The sequence below is a fragment of the Leucopleurus acutus genome (genome assembly GCF_964270905.1).
Source record: "Leucopleurus acutus genome assembly, chromosome: 8".
Taxonomy (NCBI): domain Eukaryota; kingdom Metazoa; phylum Chordata; class Mammalia; order Artiodactyla; family Delphinidae; genus Leucopleurus; species Leucopleurus acutus.
Window position 1 is genome coordinate 55,675,945 of NC_139151.1, and position 7,159 is coordinate 55,683,103.

At 53.9% G+C, this 7,159-nt stretch overlaps 1 long non-coding RNA gene across 1 annotated transcript; it reads left to right on the forward strand.

The window, feature by feature from the left end:
• The first annotated feature begins 220 nt into the window (after positions 1 to 220).
• Positions 221 to 5,042, forward strand: LOC309964638. Its single transcript, XR_014326356.1, has 3 exons — positions 221 to 347; positions 604 to 699; positions 4,866 to 5,042. It is a non-coding gene; the product is annotated as an uncharacterized lncRNA (long non-coding RNA).
• The last annotated feature ends 2,117 nt before the right edge of the window (positions 5,043 to 7,159 follow it).

A 7,159-nucleotide genomic window follows, 5' to 3' on the forward strand; every position in this document is an offset into this window, starting at 1 on the left:
GTTCCCTGCTCTATCTCCTGCACCTAGAGCAGTCCCTGGCACGTAGTGTTCGGTCATTATTTGTGGAATGAATGAATGAGTCGATCATTTGTGGTCAGCTCTTTGCTGCATTTGTGGATGTTGCTTAAGTCAGAGCCCAACCCTGTTTTCTAGAGGCTTCTGGCCTTTGGGGGGAAGCAGACACAGGCAGTGACCAGAGTGTGACCTGCACTGTGACGGAGGGAAGGAGGCACCTGGGCTGGGAGAAGCTGGAGCGGGTGGCATCTGATCGGCTTCAAGGAGAAGGAAGGGCCACATGGGAGGACCTGGGAAGCCTCTCAGAGAAGCCTCAGCTGAAGAAATAAAAGGTGAGTTAGTGTTAAAGAGACAAGGAGGGGACAGCATTCCGGGCAGACAACAGCAGGTGCAAAGGCACAAAGGCAGGAGAGATGGCGTCGAGTTAGAGGTGTCTGATGCTGTGCCCTGAGCCACAGGGTAGGGCCAATGGGTGCAGCAACTGGGATGATGGACGCTGGGGTCTGGGAGGGGGTGCCTGAGGGAACAGCGGGGTCGGATGGGAGCACAGCTGGCGGGTGTGCAAATCCAGGCTCTTTCTTCTCCCAGTTCTCAAAGGCTTCCTTCCGACCTGTTGAGAGGTAGGGCTGCCACTGTCTGCCAGGTGGTTGTGGCTGTCTCCTCCCTACTGCCCGACTTTCCCAGGTGAGTGCGGTCTCCCCTCTGAGCTGGTGTCTGTTTCTGCCTCTCTGTCTCTCCTGAGAGAGAACGGGCTGGGGGTCAAGGTCCGCCCAGCCAGGCCAGGCAGGGGTTGTGGTGGGGTCGTGGAGCAACCACTCCCCCTTTCTGAGCCCAATTTCTCCCTCAGACTCACAGTGGGTGGATAATAAGTGCCTTGCAGGCCTCCCTTCCTGGAAGTTTTGGGTTTTGACAGATGAAACAGGGTCAGGAAGAATGTGGTGGCTTCTCCAGTCGGGAGACACTGCCCAGTGGCCTCAGGAAGTGTGACTCATCCCAGTGTCGCTAGGGGCGGGGATCAGGGTCCCGGCTGCTCCTCCTCCAGAGAAACCTCTAGGCCCAGGCAGCCACGGGGGAGCCCAAGCCAGAGAGATGGTCTGTCACAGACTCTCTTGGTGATCCTAGCAAGTTTCTGCCTCTTCTTGGACCTTGGTCTCTTCTTCTGTGAGACAGATACAACAGTGCCTGCCCTCCTTCTGCAGAGCCTGGAGACCTACCTGCTCCTCGTCCTCCATTTGGCATGGGCTCACCTTGGACAAGTCTGTCCCCTTTCGGGGCCTCAGTCTCCCCATCTCTATGCTGAGGGGGTTGGACTTCAGGGCCCGCCTCGGTGCCTTCTACTACTTCCCCCAAACCTCGTGCCCCCACCATGCCCAGGGTGCAGGTGCTGGGTGCTCATCTGCATGGTATCTTCATCCAGGCTCAGAGCCACAGGGCCAGGTGCCACGAGGGCCCTCGGTTACTCAGGATGCATTTGTGGCACCTGAGTAGGAGAGTCTCAGGGAATGGCAGCCAGTAAGTGCAAAGCCTGGAAGAGGGAAAAGAAAAGTACCAGCCTGTCGGTGGTAGAAGGTTTCCCAGGGGAGGCAGAATTCAGCCAGAGTCTTGATGGAGGAGTAGGAAGGGGCTGGAAGAAGAGAAAAGGATTTCTTTTTTCCATTTCAAGGCATTCCAGGCAGATGAAATAACATGTGCGAAAGCAGAGAGGTGTGAAATAGCATGTTGAGCTTGGCACACTGCAAGAGCACAATATGGTTAGAAAGTTGGGAGCAAGTGGGGAGGGGCGAGAGAAGAGAGCGGAGAGTAGAGGATGTTAGGAGCAGACCGTGCAGAGCCTCATGTGCTAAAGAGACATTCAAAGTGTGTCCTGAAGGCAGTGGAGGGTGATTCTTTTCATCCTGTACAAAAACCTTCCTGAGGATCTACTTGACCCAAAGCACCTTTGTAGAGGGTGCCACGGCGCACTCCCCAGACGCTGGCGCCTCCCCCCTCAGCCTGGAGCATTCACTCACCCCTCTGATGGTTGACAGCTGGCCACTGAGACTCCCCTTCCTGCCATTGCCTTAGGAGACCCTCCTCATCTAATGTCACTCCCCTTCCCTGGCCCAGCCTGCATCCGATGACTGCTCCGTATGGAGGGTAAAGGGCTCTTCGCCTCAACTCGGCACAACCGTGAAAGGTCATTCCAGCTCCAGAGCTCCCTAGAGGTGGGCTGAGACCTTCATGGGGTCTGCATAGCAGACTAACTTGTCCCTCTGCCCAGCCCTGCTTCATTTACCCCCCAACACAGGTATTCATCTTGAGATCAATCCCCAATAAACCTCCTGCTAGCAAATATGCGTCTCAACATCTCCTTCCGGGGCTTCCCTGGTGGCGCAGTGGTTGAGAGTCCGCCTGCCGATGCAGGGGACACGGGTTCGTGCCCCGGTCCGGGAAGATCCCACATGCCGCGGAGCGGCTGGGCCTGTGAGCCATGGCCGCTGAGCCTGCGCGTCCGGAGCCTGTGCTCCGCAACGGGAGAGGCCACAACAGTGAGAAGCCCGCGTACCGCAAAAAAAAAAAAAAAATCTCCTTCCCCAGGAACCCCAGCTGTGACAGCCGTCACTGAGGGATGTCAGTGAAGGTGGACATCTCATCAAGGGGTCAAAGAGAGACCCCTGCTTTTGGAAGTGGCTCTGTTCAATGTGAGAATGAAATGGAGGGAGCCACTGGGGTCCAGAAGCCAGTGGGGAGCTTGTGCCAGCTTAGCAGAGGAGTGAGAGGGATGGATTGGGGGAGTTAGAGAATTGCCAGACAGGGGACAGACTGGGTGTGGAAGCTGCCTGGATCATCTGGGCAGAGGTCAGATCATCTGGTCAGATCATCTGGGAGCCAATTCCTGGGATGGATTTAACGGAACTCAGTTCAGTTCGGGAGTGGAGAGCATGCCTTGCCGGTAAGACATCTGGGGATTAACCAGCACCTGGCAGTTTACAAAGCATTTACTCACACCCATTAGTTTAGTATGGACACCAACCAGTCAGAAGGGTCACCAGGGCCCTGGAGACCCTCTACTGGGCCAGATGTTAACCGTTTAGTTGCTGAATCATGGGGACAGTGGGTGATGTGCTGGGTGGGAGGGGCACCCAGGGGGGTCTGAGGAGCAGCTATTTACCAAGCAGCAAGTTAGAATCTTTGTAGGTCAGCTGAATATCAGCCCTACTGGCTCCTCGTATAATCCTCATAGGAATCTGCTGAGGCAGATACTATAATCCCTTCTTAAAAAGAGGAAACCAGGGCTCAGTGAGGTGAATGACTTGCCAAAAATCTGACAGCTCCTAAGCAGTAGAGCTGGAGTTGAAAACAGGTCTGTCCGACCCTGCAGCCCGTGCCTGTAATTGCTGCAGTGGGATCAGACCTGGAGATCTTGGCTCTTCAGTCAGGGTCTTTCCCCCTTGTTTACACGGCCACTTCCCGTAGTGAATTCCAGAACTTGTTTTCACAAGGCAATATCTCCTTCTAAGAAATGGTGCTGAGAACGTCCAGACCCGTGGGAGTTGTGGGGTGGAACAGGAAAGCCCAGTGCCATGCACAGGGGAATTTCCAGACCTGGGGATCCCCCAGCACCTGGTTTGGAGCCCAGGCGTGTGTGGGAAGGCTCATGGCCTCTCCAATGGATAGCGCCTCCCCAGTGGCAGAAGGAGACCTAGGGGGCCAGCTGTTCACCACCTCCAACCTGTTCCTTCCAGAGACGTGGGCTCCCTGTGAAGCAGTGAGCATCTTGTTCCCCTGGAGCATGGCTATTCATTCATTCATTTACCCATTCATTTAATATTTATTATTATTATTTAGTTTTGCGGTACGTGGGCCTCTCACTGTTGTGGCCTCTCCCGTTGCGGAGCACAGGCTCCGGACGCGCAGGATCAGCGGCCATGGCTCACGGGCCCAGCCCCTCCGCGGCATGTGGGATCTTCCTGGACCGGGGCACGAACCCGTGTCCCCTGCATCGGCAGGCGGACTCTCAACCACTGCGCCACCAGGGAAGCCCCCATTCATTTAACATTGAACAGCTATTTAGGGAGTACTTTCCATGCACTCTGTGACACCTGGGTCCTGCCTTCACCTGGGTCTAGCCTCACCTGGGATCAAGGTGGTGGGGCGATTGATGCTAAACAGGCAACGACAATCCAGTGAGACAGATGGGGAGTGTACGGGCCATTCTGTTGGTCCTCGGGTCCCCTTTACCAGCACACATGAGGCCACCATAGAGATGTTGTCAGGGGCTATTGATTAATGGATAAAGGAAGGAAAGGCTGTGGTGGGACAAAAGGAAGGACTTCCTGACTGGCCTGAGAGAAAGCCCTGCAGGCAGCATTAGAGGTGGGGTGGCATCGCCATCTTGGGAGAGCACCAGCCTCTGCCCTCAGCGTGTGAGAGCTACCCATCTAGAGGCAGGAGGCTGGACTTAGAGACGCTGGGGTCCTCCCAGATCTGGAATCTTCAGTTCTGCTGTGGTTCCACGTGGCATCCAACTGCCAAAAGGACACTTTGGTTGTTTGCTCAGCTGTGACCTAGAACACAATGAACTGACTTTCTTGCTAAATCCTCCTCCGGGAGTCTGGGAGAGGGTTGACAGAGGGAGTGGAGCGGGGAGAGGCACCATCCAGAGTGTTCTGGTCTCCTGTCCCTGAGCCCATCGTGACTTGATAGGTTTTCACTGTGCAGGTTTTGCACTGTGCATGTTTTTAAAAACATGACCGTGTGTGTGTGTGTGTGTGTGTGTGTGTGTGTTTCTTTTTCTTTTAACTTTTTAAACTTTTCTGAGAAGATGATTTTAGATCTTTATTTACTCTTCTCCCATGTCTCAATCAAAGTTTCATCTTCATCTCCATGGGGCTGTGATACTCAGAAAAGAGGACGGCTTCTCTTGTAGCCTTCCACGGAAGAAGTGCCTGCATGAGGAGGGGAAGGAGCAGGAGGAAACTTTAGTGAGCACCTACTATGTGCCAGTTCTCACAGAGAGCGCTCTGCATATTATCTGTTTTTTTTGTGGGGATGGGGGTAAGGAGGCTGAGAGATAAAATAATATGTACGAGAGGCATGTGGTTGATGATGATTATGCTAATTAATAAACGATAATTTATTATCATTTGATAGTATGATAATTATTAGGTGAAATTATTATTCGAAAAAATGACAATTTCTTACAGTTCAACCGAATACATGTTATTCAGGCACATCTTAGGATGTTCTTGCTATAGCCTCGCGGGAATCCTCTGCAATGAAGGAATTATTCTCATTTCAAAGCTGGGGAAATCGAGACCGAGAGAGAGATCAGGTGACCCGCCAACTCCTCCCAGCAAGTCAGCAGTAGGGCCGGGCCTTGAACTCAGGTCAGTTTCCAAAGCCCTTCAGTTTCCTGACCTCAAGCCACAACCCATTTTATCTCCTTCCCTGCAACTCATAGTGACTCAGGAGGTGGAAAGACACTGGCCTGGTGCTTGGGAATCCCGGGCTGGCAGAGGCTCTGCCCCCAAGTGCTGGGTGGCCTTGGGCAGGTCCCTCCACTCTCTGGGACTCACTGTTCACATCCATAAAGGGGGGGGGGGGCTTGAACGCACCTGTTTCCTGCTGTGACCGCCTCTGGATGTGTGCTGTGTGCACAGAAGGCTGGTACCACGTCGGCCTCACCTGCGTTCCCCGTGCCTGGGGTGGCCCTTGGCTCAGACGGGGCCTCAGTGAACTTTCACTGACTGTAGGGGTGGCAGGGAGCGTGCGCGGGTGCACCGTGCGTGGGCATTGCAGGCTCCAAGTGAGGGGGTAGGGGGTCCAGGGCTGCTCTTCTCGGGTAGGAGGCTGCCCTCCTGGGGACCAGGGAGAGTACTCGCTGCCCAGGCCTCAGGCAGGCCTCTAAAGGGGGAGATTCTGGGGACCCCTCTCAGCCTCACCAGGGGGCTCATATTCTGGGATGCCCCTTGAGAGAAAGCCCTGTGGCTCTTGGCCTTAATTGGGCCTCCTAAAGGTGGGACTGGGACGCTTGCTAGGGGCTGCGGTGTCTAGAGGCTTCCCCTGAGCTGTCATAGTCACTTATGTCACCGAGGACTCAGCCATGCTCCCCTCCCCTAACTCCAGAGGAAGAGGACCAAGCCACGGGCATGCCCAGCAGAGAGAGCTGTCTGCCCACCCAGCTCCGAGGGCAGGAGGGAGAACGGCGCTAGCGCTGTCCATAGCCAGGCTCGGGGAAGAGAGGGAATCTGGCGGCCCCCAGGGAAAGAACTCACAGATGTTTTACACCCAGACCTGGCTTGACCTCCTCGTTCATGTACTTCATGTGGCTCCAGCCAAGGACAGCATGCGAGCGCTCGTCTTACCAGATGGCCCTCCAGCCATGGTGGCAAGGGCGACCATTACGGAGCACTAACTGCCAAGCAAGATACTCAACTCTTTGCTTTATTATCGCATTCGACCCTCACAACAGCCCTGTACGTTACCATTTTCATCCCCAGTTTACAGCCGAGCAAACAAAAATCTTAGAGGTATTATATAACTTGTCCAAGTTCAGATATCTAGTAGGTGGTAGAGCTAGGATACAAATCCAGGCTACAAGACTTGGGCTCTTAACGACTACATTATACTAGCTCCATCCTTCCATCCATCCATCCATCCAATCCTTATACTAGCTCCATCCTTCCATCCATCCATCCAATCCTTATACTAGCTCCATCCTTCCATCCATCCATCCATCCAATCCTTATACTAGTTCCATCCTTCCATCCATCCATCCATCCAATCCTTATACTAGTTCCATCCTTCCATCCATCCATCCATCCTTCCATCCATCCATCCTTCCAATCCTTATACTAGTTCCATCCTTCCATCCATCCATCCATCCTTCCATCATCTAACCAGTTACCCATGTGTATCAGACAGAGTCCCAGTAGAACAGAGATTCACACTTTATTCAGGCTAATTCAAGGTGGGCTTAATAAAGAGACAGTTTATAAAGATGGGTGTGTGTGTGCGTGCAGGGAAACCACACAGGACCCCGCAGTGCCTGAGCGTTAGGAACAGCCAGGTGGATAGTTCCCGGAGCCTGAGGGGTGAGGGAGGAGATGTTAATGGAATCTGGGGAGAGAGGACCTGACAAGAGCTCTGCCCTTTGTCAAGA